At 40.2% G+C, this 15598-nt stretch overlaps 1 protein-coding gene across 2 annotated transcripts in view; it reads left to right on the top strand.

Moving 5' to 3' along the window:
* LOC124601423 (serine/threonine-protein phosphatase 2A 56 kDa regulatory subunit epsilon isoform) overlaps positions 1 to 15598 on the top strand; it is a 291150-nt gene that overhangs the window by 1539 nt on the left and 274013 nt on the right. The window lies entirely within an intron of this gene.

The raw sequence follows: 15598 nt of genomic DNA on the forward strand, positions 1-15598 counted from the left end.
CATATGTTGAAGTTTTGGGTAAACATAAGAGATTTTAAATACATAGGAAAATACGGAATAGGAATATACAATAAAATTGGTAGAAAAGATACCAACTACACAGATGAGAAGCACCAGTTATTTAAAGTAGTACTGTATGAATATTAGTAAAATTGATCCATGAATACACATCCCACATCACTTCTTGTTTTGCAAATAGCATATCTCATAAAAACCTTAATTACATTTTTCGAAATAGTTTAAAACAAAGTACCTATAGGTTTTAGAAATTGGTACTTTATTTGTGGTCACACCTTTTAGTGAAACTCCACATATAAATGTGTTAGATATCAAAATGGATAACAAACTAAAATGTAATAAACACTGGTGACTAGCTAGTCAAGAACCTTACTTTGAACCTGCTTTGCACTTGTTTTAAATTGAAGGTAAACTTGCCATTGTAATTTATTTATTTTTATCCCTGCTGCCTTAAATGCTACTTTCTTGAGGTAGTGCAAGTAGACTATCACATTACTTGCTGTTTTAAACAAAGCACCTAGAAAATTTGTAAGGTTGACAAAATAATTCTTGCAGAGGCGATTCTAGTGTTGTGAAGAGAGAGGACGAAAACACACACACACACATACACATTTACTTTGATGTTTGTTGTTGAATTATATTTCTGGCAAGTAGTTATTTTTCTTTGCAAAACACTTAAATGGTTTATATTTTTGGCCAATAAGTCACAAGGAACTGTATTTTGAATAAATGAAACAATATATTTTTAAAAAGTGAACAGCTAATGTTTATTTATGTTTCCACCTACCTGCAAAATTAAATCCCTATAGTTTTCAAATACAAAATAATCTAAACATGATTGTTGCTGAGTGTAAATTCTATTATGAGTCATGGGGAGGGAGTGTAGGGTCTGGGAGCAACCTACCATGTCTCACTCATTCACTGTAAAAAGAACTAGGCTTGATGGTTAATGAGAGAAGCTGTTTCAATAAGTTAAATGGCCTAGGTTGCGCCAACAATGTTTTTTTTGACAGAGCCAACCTGTATCTGTATAGTTAGCAGATAGTGTGTTCAGTGAATCTGCATACTCATAAACTGAAGCAGTCATAACACATGCAGTTAGAGGTCACACAAGTGATTTATGTCAATGAAGATAGACTTCGCACGCATTATTGAATCCCAAGGTTAGTAGCAATTGGGAAGAAATCCAGTGTTCTACACCTCTTGGCAGAAAAGCTACTCCAGTCAGTCATCACGCTGTAGGCCTAATTCTTCTTAGTGGACAATTAATGGAAAAAGCTTTGAGTAGGAGATTGCTATCTCCCATGTGATTGTGTACCTATTTTATGTTTCAGTGTACATCCCATAGTTAATTATGGATAAATTGTACCAAACATTTAAAGCCTCGTGATAAAAATAAGTTGCAAAAACGATAAAATATGTATTCATTCCTACACAAGAGTGAGAAGAAGTGTCGCAAAATTAATGATGGCCTCCCTAAAAGCTCGTGAGCTTAGTTTTAAAAGCTTTACAACCTTATAAAAATGTTCAGATAGGTGAGCTGAAGTAGGTAGGCCAAAGTGTAGAAGTATTCCTGATACTCTACAGTGCGTCTTTGATCACTGTTATATATTTGCAATCAGAAATGTTTTATCTCCTTTGTAGATAGTATAATGGAATTCATCCCTACAAGCTTATTGTTATGTAGATTACTAAGTATTTAAATAGAAAATTTATATTACAAAATTAATTTTTTTTTCTCAAGTAATATAATACATCCTTTCTGTTGTAAATCCTCCTGACAGATTAACTGGTGATAAGGGCTATGACTCAAAAGGCAGTACATTGCTTTTCATAGGCTGTGCAGTTACAGACTGAGCCATGTTCAGCATTAATTCTGAGATTACTTTCCTTTTTTTTTTTTTTTTTTTTTTTTTTTACTTCGCTGGACGATTTGTCAGTTGTTATAACTGAATAGTGAGTGGAAGGCTTTATGGAAGGGCAAGGTGTTTAAGTCCTTCCCATGTTGTGTAGGTGGAAAACATTTCGCAAATGGCAAAATTAACCTCGTGTACTTAATCTGATGATGTGTGTGCAAATGTAAAACAGTGGGTGTTACTTTAATAAATGATTGAAATTGAAATGTAGTATGTTAAATTTCACTTCAACTGCATGTCTTTTTGTTGCACCACAGCTGCCAGTTTCAAACCAAAAATTTCACAACATTCTGAAGAAAATACGTGATCAAAATATTGCAGAAATAGCCACCATAATATAAATCTACTCTATTTTGCTTGTGTATTATCCTCTATTACCAGTTAGTAGAGGACTTGAATGCCTAAAATACATGATGGTATGATGATAGATACTTAGTATAAAGCAGAATTAAACCTAATGTATTTACACCAATGGCTACGATTATTGCAAAAATGATTAATTTTGGTTGAAATTTCTTATGTAGTTTGCTGATGGTTACCTGCTATAAGGTTTGCTGGTATTTACTTGTCCAGGAGATGATCCAGTACCACATTAACTTCACTCGTCCCATAGGTTCTATTTATTATGCATTTCCGAATGCATCGGCCTTTACATATTACTGAACTGTCGTAGTGAATATGTTAACAAACACTGAAAAGAATAGGAAATATTCCATGGAAGTCTGTAGAATGCTAAGTTGCATGCAGTCCATATTCTCTTACCTCTGAAACTGATGCAGGGGAGATCTTTGCTTTTTGTTAAAAAGCTACTGTTTGCTTTACATTACAATGCAGTTTTTTCACTTTTATTGATTCTTTTTGTGTATAGCAAGAACATGCATTCCATTTACATTTAGGTCTGTACAGATGCTATAAGCCAGTGTTGTGTAAACCTACTGGATGATGAGTAATTTACGTCATTATTGTTCACTTCCTCTGTGAAATATTTGATAGTAAAACATTTTTTGGCTGTTTGATACTAGTTCCCTGTGCTTCTCCTTATTTGGCTGTTTTGATTTTCTATGCTTTCCCAAAATCACTACAGGCAAATCTTTGGAGTGTTCTGTAAATTGTACAGCTGTCTCCACTGCTCACTAACACCGTGTCCATTTTTGGTTGTGTGCAATCTCATATAATTTTGATGTTTTATATATTGGTAGCATTTTGCAGGCTCATCACCACAACCTTTCTTCAACATTAAAAATGAACAATCTTTGCATTTGCATGGCAATTGGAGGTAGTGTTACTACAGTATGCAGAAGGTTGTGAGGCAACACTCCTGTGATTCATTAGAAAATCTGACAAGTTTTTAGGTGCCACTTATTTGCCACTCACTTTAGTGGAATAATTCTGAAGAACATAACACACTATCCATAAACACACCACCAGAGAGAATAACCGACCACAACAATATGCCACCTGTAAACACGCCATACATGCAAACTAAACCAAAAACATCACATAACACACAACACATAACACATAACACATAAACACACCACCGGAGAGCACCCCCAGTCACATCCAAACGACACCTACAAACATGCCACTCGCACAAACTAAAATCCGCAACGTCACACACCACAACAGCCTTACGTCAAGAGTCAAAGCCGATGGGTGGAATCGTATGCTTACGTCGACCCAGAAGTCTCTCAAAGTGTTACGAAACTGACAAGTGGTACTGCAAATGTGCATGTACTGGTTCAGTACAAGGAACATCACAGTATTTAAGGTCATGAGGGAAACACAGAGCATTTAAGTATCAAGAGAATGTAACGACAGGTGCCCTTGAATTTATTGATTTCATTTATTCCCTATGAGGTTTATAAACTAGAAGAATGATAAAGGCTTTTGGAAACACTTGTTTTTCGTGCCTTGCTGAAGACCCAGTCAAAGACAAATACAAGTTTAAAAAGTACTACACTGCACTGCGTTAATAAAGGAAGTAATTCCCTGAACGAGTCTGTGATCATTGTGAATATTTTGTGAATAAAGCCTTATAGATCACATAATATATTTTTTATTTAATAAATGACTGTGTTAAGTGGCCCAGACAGTTTTATTTACAAAATTAATAGCAATATTAGTAATAGGATAGGTAGCTACTTACCATAAAGATGGTTTGTTGAGTTGTGGAAAGGCATGACCCCCCCCCCCCCCCCCCCCCCCCCCCCCCACACACACACACACGCATTTAACAGTGAATAGTTGTCATCTATGTTTAAATTGCTGTCTCATTGTCTCATCATTTCGTTCTCCTTATTACATCCAGTTTACCCTGTGAGACAGTTTTGTCAAACTATTAGCTTCTATTTTGTAACACTTCACAGGCTGCCCTTTGTGAATTGCATTAGTGTTGTGGCTAGCTTCGACTATAGATATATTTACATGCCTCATTTTTGTCTCGCCAAGCTTAGTACAGAGCTGAATGCACACCTATATAATTATAGGGTATCTTTTTACAAACCACACTCATTTTGTGCACTGAATAACTTTTCTTGTATGTATATAGACTGAAGTGGCGAGTGAAAATTTGTACCAAGGCAGGGAATCGATACCAGCTCCTTACTAGGCAGCTGTGTTAAGTCACTAAGCAACCTCGCCACGGTGGTTCACACAACTTTACGTATTACCCTGGCACGCCTCCCTCCTTGATTCTGATTCTCAGTGCCACCCCAGTCTACTTTAAATTCCCCCTTACACACTTTAAATTCCCCCTTACACATGAATAGAATTGCCGTGGCTCTCTATTTTCTGGAATAGCAACTCATCATCGAACTTAAATGGAGGGTCCAGCCCAAAACCCAGGTGTAGGTACTTACACAAATGAAATGGCATGATTTCATCTTCACCTGCTGTTTCAGTCTGTATTCACAAAATCATATCTGTATGAGACCAGCAAAGTGTGACATTGTGTCATATCATTAGAATAAATTTTTCGGGACTAGTGTAGCAGGGGATACAACCCGTCGGCTTTGGACAATGACGTCACAAGTCGCCAATCGAGAAGCGATTCTTCTTAAAATCAAATATTTGTTGTAACAAAAACTAAGTAATTACACAGTGTGTCTCACTAGATTCCAAAATTGCAATAAATTTCACATCAGTACTCTTCTGTGAAATTGATACATTGGAACTAAGACTACATTGTATTATCTGCAGCCAGTGGCCTTAACCTTGGAATACCAATAATACGATGCACCATTTTTATGTATTATTTTTGTCACTATTTCCATTACTACTACAAGAATTGCCCAGCTGGTTTTTTCTTTTACATAGTCTATGATTTGCAGCCAAATTGGGAGATTGCTGTAGCCATGACTTATTTAACAGTTATCTTTTTGGTGGGGGATTGAATCTCAGTAATGGTAACATGGGATACCTTGCTGTCATGTTGGAAAAATAGTGAAGAGTTTCTGCTTGTTTATCTTTAAGTAACTTACAAATCTTTATGAAAATTACTTTGAAAGACATATTTGCAGACAGTTAAAGCTCTTCCATATCCTCATTACGTAATTGGTAATGAGCAAGACACATTAAATTATCCACTGCATCTTATCTGTGTTTGAACTCTCTTGTGCTCTGCCACCTATGAACAAATGTGTGGACAAAACCTCTATACGTATAACTGAAAGAAAATAACGTCCTCAGGGAGAAAGTGGGCCACCTTAGCCTGAAGTGATCTGTCAGTGTTTAGCAAGTCACATTTTTTGTTTCAAACACAATCAAGCGGAAATAATATTAAATTTAATGTATAATGATTAGTCTCTTGTACTTTTTTGTAGTATGCTGCTTCCTTAAAAGATTACTACAAAATTCAAGAAATAAATGAAGCACAACAAAATTTCGGAGTAAAGGAGACCGCACATTGAGTAGCTGAAGCTTCGAGTTGAGTTGTCGACAGACTCACATAGAATAAAATGAAAACATTGTAGCTTTTGGAAGAAATTCTTTGATAAGCAAGCAAGCGCGCGCGCGCGCGCGCACACACGCACACACACACACACACACACACACACACACACACACACACACACACACACACACACACACTGTCTGTCTACACTGATATGGTAAAGCAAAGCTTTTTACATATGTAGTTTTCACTGTGCACTATGTGTGATTTATAAATAATCTGCACACAGTCTACCAAATAATTCATTAAATTCTGAGTTAGAAGGATTGTAAAGTATAATATAAGTAGCACATGACAGGAAAGTTTGTCATTTGGCCAGTAGATTGCGACACAGTTGAGCTAGCATTGTAATGTAATGGCGCATAACATGGATTTCCAGACACAACTACTCTAGGCCTACATACACAAAAGTTTTTCATGGCAGAGGTGTGATGTATGCATCAAAGCAACTTTTGCAGTTTTTTGTAGCGATAAATTACGCATTGAATGCAAGCTGTATTTGGGAAAGTGTGTAACATTGTGTTCAGGTGTTGCATCCTTCCTTCCTTCCTTCCTTTCTTTCCTTCTTTCTTCTTCTTCTTCTTTTTTTTGTGGTAGGGGGGGATATGTGCTGTCAAAGTACACTGGACGTCACTTGCCATGGAATGGAGCTTATAATTGGTGCAAAAATTGTTCCTCAGTGGGGATGTTGGTGAAAGAGAATATCTGCAAACTGTACACACACACTGCCATTGTGGAGTCCATACAGAAATTTCTGTGCAGGGAGCTGCGTTTTGGTGGCAGGAACTTGCACATATCTAGACAACTTTGCAGCAATTGGCAAGTCTTGCAATTGGGAATGTGCCTGAAACATATATTCCTGCATTAAGGCAACAAGAATGCAGTTGTGGATCACATAGTGACAATCTATGAAATATGGTGTCACTGTCATTAAGATGTTCTGGGAAGGCTGTCCCTTCAGACCTTGTGGTCAGTCCATACTACACTTTCCTGTGGATTATTGTATCTGATGTTCATTTGAAATAAAAATACAAATAAAAAAAAAATTTAACATTAATGTTGATCACCACCATCAGCATGGCAGCCCAATGTGAGCCGTGGCATTCTGAAGAAAATTCTCTTCTTTTCTGTTTAGCTGCAAACTCCTCTAATTCTGAATTCTAATTATTGTATGTTGTCCATCTTAGCTTCTACCTGCGAACTCTTCTGGTTCCTTCAAGGAGTGTGTTGATTCACTGAATATCTTCTTAATCATTATGTAATTATCTTTCAGTATTACATCATTAACTTTCAGTACATGTCCTGCCCATTCCAGCCTTTTAATCTTAATGTAACTAACAATGGCTGGTTTGTTATGTAGATTGTGTAATTCATAGTTGAATCTCCACCTCCAGACACCGTATTCTTTCACTGGCTCGAGAATTTGTGTCAAGGTCTTTCTTTTAAATATAAGAATTTGGTTTTCATTGAATGTAGTGTCCATGTTTCAACATTATATGTTAGCACTGGCCTCACTAAGGCTTCATACAGGGTAACTGTAGTTTCTAGAATAGCAGCTGAGATTTCAAATGTTTTCTGAGAGGCTTTCGTAGCACTTGTTAGTGAACCATATTCGTTTTCGGATTGACACTGTCCTTGCTTTAGTTCTGATCTAAAAAGACTTGTAAAGGATTTCTTTCATTGTACTTGGCATTTTTGCATGCAATTATATCATCTGCATATCCCAGCTCCTGAACGTATTTGTACAGGGTAGTACTTGTGTTGATACCTGCATCTCTTATAACTGCTTCCAAACAGAAGGCAGGAGAATGAATCTCCTTGTCTTCATAGAAGACTGATTATACTCTGCAAGTGCGATTTCCAGAGACAAACTTGTGGCTTTATGATGCCCCAAACGAAGACTTTGTACTATAGGCATTAAAACATTATGGGGAGAGAGAGACCAAAATTTTTCTTAAGCAAAGACATTTGGCCTTCATATTGTGCGTGTGGTATGCAATGTGTTGATGCTGCAGGCAGATAGGCCTGTAGTTTTGTGGCAAATGGAGATTTTTACCTGGCTTAAGTATAGGTACTGCCTTTGTATACTTCTGTGGTGTTAAGGTGGTTTTGTTGTTGTCGTTGTTGAAAGGACATGAATCAGATGCTGTGACAAGATTGCATTTGCTGTAGCACCAGTAGCTACTGAGCTTGTACCTTCACTTATTTCGAAATGATTAGATTGAGGACCCAGTCAATCTCATCATGCGCTGCTAGGAATATCAGAATACACTGTCACATTCTGAATGTCGTTGATGTAAATTGAGGGTTGCATATGAATACAGCAGGCACTCCTCACTGAAAATGTGATTCCTCAGGTTGTTCACCCATTGTGGGCTTCAAAATGTATACAGTATCTGCGAGGATGGGTGAAATGACTTTAGTGACAATCTAATGTTAGGCACAAGTTGGTTGAAGACTCCCAAAAGGCGTATAGTGTCTGCATGATAATGGTCATATCCCTGTTGTGGGACGATGTAGAATGTACTAGAGCAGCACTGTCTTTATGTGAGTTCTGCTTTGTCTGTGCAGTGTTGGTGATGGTGACAGTCTTTAGAATAGTGCCAGGACATATTGCAGTGATGAGTGTTTGGTGCTGCCTACCTGTGGAAAGTCATGTTTACCTAATATGTGGTTTGAAGTATAACATCTGCCCCAGTGATGACCAACTTGCACGCACTGAACTTCATGTCCTGCAAAGTTTCTTGAAATGTCTCGATCCTAACATTGAAAGCAATTCTCAGAAGAAAATTTCAGGGATTATTTATTTACACAGCTGGTGAATGTCTTTTATGGAAACTTCCATTCTTGTGAAGATAATCAGCTTCTCACACTCTTGATAAGCATGGAGTGTGATTTTGTAAGAGTGCTCTGTTTCAGCTCTAACCGAAAAGTTAGCAGTGGCTACCTTTGTCACAAGGTTGCTTGGTTCACTACACTGCCCCTAGAACCACTGCTGGAAATATTGGTTCTTTTTTCTGTGGGCATGGTCTTCACATCAATGCCCATTGAGGTCATTCTGTAAATGTTGCTGCAGGACCAGAAACAGACAACTGGGCAGCAGCCACATAGCTTATCCTCTGCCCAAATCCCCCTGCAATGAAAGCAAATTTTCCCCCCCCCCCCCCTCCTCCTCCTCCTCCTCCTCCTCCTCCTCCTCCACCGCTTTAGCACTCCATAATTCGGGGCCCCCTCTCGTCACTCTACCTCCATCCCTCCCTCCTTCTCCAGGGGCTTACAGTTCTTTTGTGAATATTTGATTGGCAAACATCAGACTGTGGGCACTTGCAGTACTACCTCCTTTTTTTTGCCCCTGTAAAGTGGGTCAGGCACTCTTACTGTACTCTCCCCAGGGCCTCTCATCTCTTCTGAGGGTATGTGTTTGGCAAGTATTAGGGTTCCAAGCCATTGCAGTTCTCCTTTCTTTCCCATGCTGCAGTCATAGACTCTGAATCCATTTTCTTTCTGACTCCTTCTGTAGGACTGTGGAAGGAAAGTAAATTCAATTTTTGTTGCTGATAAACTGTACCCCCAGTACATAGTTTGTACCTAAACTGATGGTGACTACTCTTAGAGTTTGAAACCTCTTTATTGAACATATTGAAAAAGAATTCAGGGAAGTATCATCGGGGCGGCCGAGCGGTTCTCGGCGCTACAGTCTGGAACCGCGCGCCCGCTACGGTTGCAGGTTCGAATCCTGCCTCGGGCATGGATGTGTGTGATGTCCTTAGGTTAGTTAGGTTTAAGTAGTTCTAAGTTCTAGGGGACTGATGACCTTAGAAGTTAAGTCCCATAGTGCTCAGAGCCATTTTTTTTTGAAGTATCATCCATAAGCAAAATGGACAAGAGCCTCATAATGATTCAGGATGTTCACTGAGTCTGAAAGGAGCAAAAGGATATTAGAGCAAGCATTTTGGATTTTGAAGGAACTGTATTACGTGGAAGGGTCAGAGTAATGGTTTACTGCTGTGATCGCTCAGCTGTACTTTTGACCCGCCACCCTCAGTGCAATGTTTTACATCCAAAATGAATTTTCACTCTGCTGTGCAGTGTGCACTGATTTGATACTTCCTGGCATGTTAAAACTGTGTTCCAGATCAGCACTCAAAACTGGGACCTTTACTTTTTGTGGGCAAATTTTCTATCCAAGGATGCCTCACCACCTGCCCTTACAGTGTTACTTCCACCAGTACCCTTCCTACTGCCCAGACATCATAAAAGTTCTAAGGTCTTCTGCATGGCTTGTGGGACTAGCACTCCTGAAGAAAGGATATTGTGGAGAAATCTCTTAGCCACAGCCTGGGGGATTGTTTCCAGGATGAATTTTCACTCAGCAGAGGAATGTGCGCTGCTTTTCTGTGTTTTACATGTTTGTGATTTGGGCATCTTGGCATGCTGTACCAGTATTTCCGTATGTGAAGACTGTGGATGGCCCAGCTTGGCAGCTCTCCAAGATGAGGAGAAGAAAGAGCACAAGAAAGAACCAAAGATGCAGGCGGACATGGTGGACTCAGCTGCGCCAAGGAGCCCACTGGGCTTCCACACATGTTGCCATGGTTTTAAAGTACACTGTAGAAGTTTTGCTGGGAAGCCCTTAAACATCCCCCATACAATCCAGATCTCTTCCCATGCAATTTCCATGTTTTTGGAGTCTTGAAGAAAGACATTCGTGGCCATCAATTTGCTGCTTCAAACAAAGAGGTGTACTCCTGGCTACAATCATGATTCCTTAGGCAACCACAAACATTTTTCCATGAAGGCATCTTGTCTCACAGTGCGGTATATGTATTAGCAGTTATGCCAATTACTTTTGAAATAATGAACAGTTTACTTACTTTTTTCCATCTCTCTCTTGTTTTCATTTGACTGCCCCATATATATTCAAGGGATGTGTCAGGAAAAGGAGTAGTATTAGAATTTGACTTTCATAAGTTGTTACTGAATTATAACTTCCCTCAAGGGAAGACAGTAGCTTTTAGCAATTGCCCTGCACTTTTTTTTTATTTTTATTTATTTTTTCTGTAAGTTCAAGGTTGTGGTGAAAGTTTATAGTCTGATGTATATTTTTAGGTATTTATGGAACCAGTCTCTGTTTCCACAGAAACCTGATGTGAATGGACGATTAGGATGTAATGTCATGATGACAGTATCATCATGGAGAGAGGGGGAGGGGGGAAGCAAAGGAAAGGGGAGAGAGAGAGAGAGAGAGAGAGAGAGAGAGAGAGAGAGAGAGAGAGAGAGCACGAGCACACAAAAGCTCTGATTTCAGGGTTGCCACAAGTTCTTGAAATGGAATTTCAAACATATCAGGGAAATTTGAAAAAGGGGGGGGGGGGGGAAATACCACTGGCAAAATTTTGTTTTTGTCTCAGTAGATGAAATTGTTTGTTTACTGAGATGTCAAGTGCCATCGCTGCCAGCTTGCAGCTGTGTAAATGCGCAACTTCCCTACTCCCTCATTCTTACCGCTTGTTCCCTTTCTACCACTCCCCTCAGCTTGCATTCAGTGCTGCCGCTTCTTGTTGCCGCTAGCCTAGCAGCTGCTGATGAGAGGCAGGGAGCCGTGAGGAGGAGTTTGTTTGGATCTAATTCGCAGAGACCATTGATGCAGCGGCTGGAGACAGTGGTCTTGTGTGCATTAGTTTTTTTTGTGTGTGTGTGTGTGTGTGTGTGTGTGTGTGTGCGCGCGCGCGCGCACTCTCGTTTTCATATAAAGGCTATGGCCAAAAATTTAGTGTTGAGAGTGTGATTGTCTGTTCTATGTGCCAGTCTGCGGCTCAGTGATCATTTTTACAGTGAGTTGCTACCTATCCCCATTAGTATTGGTTTTCAGAGTATTCGCGCGAGTTATCTGTTGCATGGATTGATCACCGCAGTCTCATTTCATCAACATGGTGTCTGTGACATGTGAGTAGCTGGCCACACAAGTGGACTTACATGACAGGCCAAAACTGCAGACTTTCTGTGGGGTATTTCTAATGGATCGGGCCTTCCGATACGAAGTCCATTATTTTCCTCTAACCTGCAGGCCCTGCCTTTCAGATCTAATCTCACCAATCTGCCTGCAAGCCAGCTTTGTTTGTGTGTGGCATAATGTGCCATATTCTTGTGGTTTATCCATGGACCCAGTACTGCGGTGTTCCTCGGCAGGCCGGAGGACACAGGTTGTGGATTTCAGGAATTGCGACTGTCTCACTGCAAGTACATTGTACGGGATGCTGTGGTATAGATATTTTATTTGTTCTAGTACATTTTGGCACTTCGAAAGTAGTTTATATATTAGAATGTGTGGACAATAGGAAGAAGAAACTTGTGGCAATTGCTGGCAGTTTGTAGGCTGTGTACTCACATATTTCTTGAAAGAAAAGCCACACAATATATGTAAAGTAATAGGCACAACACAGTGGGTAATAACCAACAATAACGAACGTAGTAGAAGCAACATTTTATTGGTGTTCACCTATAGTATTGCTTTACACCGCTCTTCCCTGCTTTATACACTTCTTTCAAGAGGCCTACTTTATTCTGAGGTCGTTTCTGAAATCAGTGAAGGTAATTTAACTCTTTCTTGCAACTCCAATGAAATACATATTTTTGTTGCCAAATGTGTTTTATTTTATTGAAGTAAAAAACATCAGCGGTCTTTCTGAAACACACACATCATTTGGCTTGTTTTCTCCATCTAAAAACAGACCATTACTAAAGATGTTGATGTTAGTACTTAAGATTTTTGCTCACATATTTAGAAATATGGAAGTCCTTACATTTTTTGTCAACTTACATCTTTACTTACCCTTGATATCTCAAAATTTGTCTGGGAAAAATGCTAAAACTTGTCTCAAAATTGGGGAAAAATCATGTAATTTCACTTGGGAAACTTGTGGCAACCCTGGATGGGTTGAAGAAAATTAGCTGTGTTCTTATGTTCTTAAGGACCACTGCTGCATGATGCATATTCACATTGTATCATCTAAATGTGGATAACCAAACTGGGACATGAAACCCCTCTACTGATCCCAAGTCCATTTACATAACAACTCTCATCTCTCTTTTTGTTCACAGAGCAAGTGCTTTGTTGAGCTCAAAGGAAAAAGTAGACTCAAGTTATGGAAGTTAGCTGGGCTGATCTACAGTTTAGTGTTTTCACGAAAAATATGTGCCTGAAAGAATAGACTACTCCATCTGTGCTTATATTTTGTCATGTCGTAACTGGAATGAAGTTCAAATTTGATAACAGGGTTATCAGTGAAATATAACAGTTAGAGCTGAAAGTATGTTTATTACTGACACCCACGTACTGACCTTGTAGATGAAAAGTGCAGTTATTTATACTACCATCGAATATTCCAGATACACAAACGTAAGCTATTTCAAGAACCTTTCACAAATGATAACGGAATAACAAATAATTGCCAGTGTGGTTTGAATAAGCGACGTGTAGCACACCAACCAGTGGTGTTAACCAGTATACCATACTGCAGGCACAAGAGCTTGCAGTGTTGCTGTTCCTCCTGTAGAAACAGTGACCGCTGTTTAAGAAGTCCTCATTGTAGCAGACTACAGCATCCTCGATGTAGATCTTGTCAATGGTCCTCTGTATTCTGGCACTGGCCAATCCTCACATTCTGGTTATGTTGTTACATCTTTCTTCCTCCCCCAAGGAGAGCTCACCACTCCTTGGTGAGCTCATGCTTGGCTACCATGGGACCCCAGCCTTTGTAGAACCTTTTTGCTTCCGTGCTGCATGTCTATCCTCCTGCTGTTCTCTTCCCCCTCCCCGGGAGAACATTTTGGGGATACTTTTGGGAAGGTGTTCTTAATTTTCAATAACTGACATCAGAACAATGCTTGTTCTTTCTATCTTTATTCTCTATCTCCGATGCTTCCACTACTGTGGAGTTTGAGGTTTCTCTTTTTCTTCTTTTTCCCTGTGTACTCCTGAATGCTGGCCTATGTGTCTGACACACAAATGATGACTGGGTAATTTGTAATTCCCAGCCAAGTAGGGTTCACACGTACCCCCCTCGTACGGGCCAGGACCAGAGGGGGTGATTGCCTGAGCTGTTTCCTTCCCAAATTGCCAATTGGTCCCTCTGTTAGGAGTTTGGAAGGTGTGATCGGGGAGGTGGGAACAATCACCTAAGGCTGATGAGCTCCACTCTGACGGGGGCGCCCAGTTGGAAGGAGTGCGCCGTCAGATACATTGGCAATTGTGGGGTTTTCTTGCAGTGAGCCTATCACCAACTTAGTCTACACGTACTAAACACAAATGAATAAGGCTAAAAATTCCAAGACTCACTCAGCTGCACCTCAGTTCCTTGTGGTATTGCATGCTGGAGGAGGTCAGTCAGTCCTTTGTTACAGTTAATCCATCCATTATTTGGAAAGGTGTTGATACAATTGCAGACCTTGTGAAATCCTGCTCTCGTTTATGTAATGGGGCTTTGCTTCTGGAGAACATTTGTGATTTTCAAGCCCATCAACTGCTTATAGCTTGGCTCCTCACAGTCTATCGTATTCGTGTCGAATGCTGAATTCTTTGAATGCTGTTATTTACACATGGTGCTTGATGGTTGGACTGAGGGAGAAATCCAAATTTGCCTCTGATCAGGGCGTCACTGCAGTCCATGGGGTGATGAAAAAGGTTGATGCATCCTTTGTGCCTACATGTGGTCTTTTCCTCATATTGAATGGAGGATTGCTTCCATCAAAGATCAAAGCCACTTATGAAGTCATCACAGTCTGACTGTACATTCCAAAACAGATGTGCTGTTACCAATGTCAACGTTACACGCACAGACTAATGTCCTGTCAAAACCCAGCCAAATGTGTTACTCGTGGTAGTGATGGTCACTAGGGCATTGCCCATCTGGTTCTCCCTGCTGTTTCAACTGCTGTGGCGACCATGCAGCCTCATCCCAAGAATGTCCTGTGTATCTTGATGAGCGGGCTGTGCAGGAGATCCAGATGTATGAAAAAGTGCCTTACCACGTCACTCGCAAGTTATTGGCTAGTCGGAAGCCCTGTTTTTCTCCATCTGGCATTTACAGTTCTGTTCTCACTATACCTTGCTCCATGAAGGACGTGTCCACACAGACTTGGGACCTCAAATTTTAGCACTGTGGTTGTAAAATCCCTCAGTGTCATGGTAGAATCCCCATCTCCTTCTCCAGCTGTGCAAGCCAAGCCACCAAATTTTCATCTCTGGCAACGAAATCGCCTGCTACACAACCAGCAGGCAGGAAAGGACAGAAGGAATACTCCCGCAAATACTTTCTACATCCCTCCAGTCAACAAACCCTGAGTTTTCATCTTCCAACCAAAAAGGCTCAAAGAAACCCGGCAAACAGTCTTTTCCTTAGCCAACTCGGAGGTCATCTTCCACAGTGTTGCCGTGTGACACCTCCATCCGGCCAACCTCTGTTTCTCCGGTTCACACCGCCAACTGTTTCTCGACCCTGGAATCTGCTGACCGACCCAGTGATAATGCCAATACCTCTGTAGATTTCATGGAGTAGGTTCCTCCAGCCTCTGTGCCCTGGAGCAGTGAGTCTTCGAAGGCTGGCACTTCGTAGCTGCTGACGTGGCAGCCCTTCATTTTTGCATTCCTCCACTTTCCTCGTCATTACGTTTGCAGTGTTATTGGAATTGCAGTATCCGCTTGCTTTCT

This window comes from Schistocerca americana, chromosome 1 (assembly GCF_021461395.2).
Source record: "Schistocerca americana isolate TAMUIC-IGC-003095 chromosome 1, iqSchAmer2.1, whole genome shotgun sequence".
NCBI lineage: Eukaryota > Metazoa > Arthropoda > Insecta > Orthoptera > Acrididae > Schistocerca > Schistocerca americana.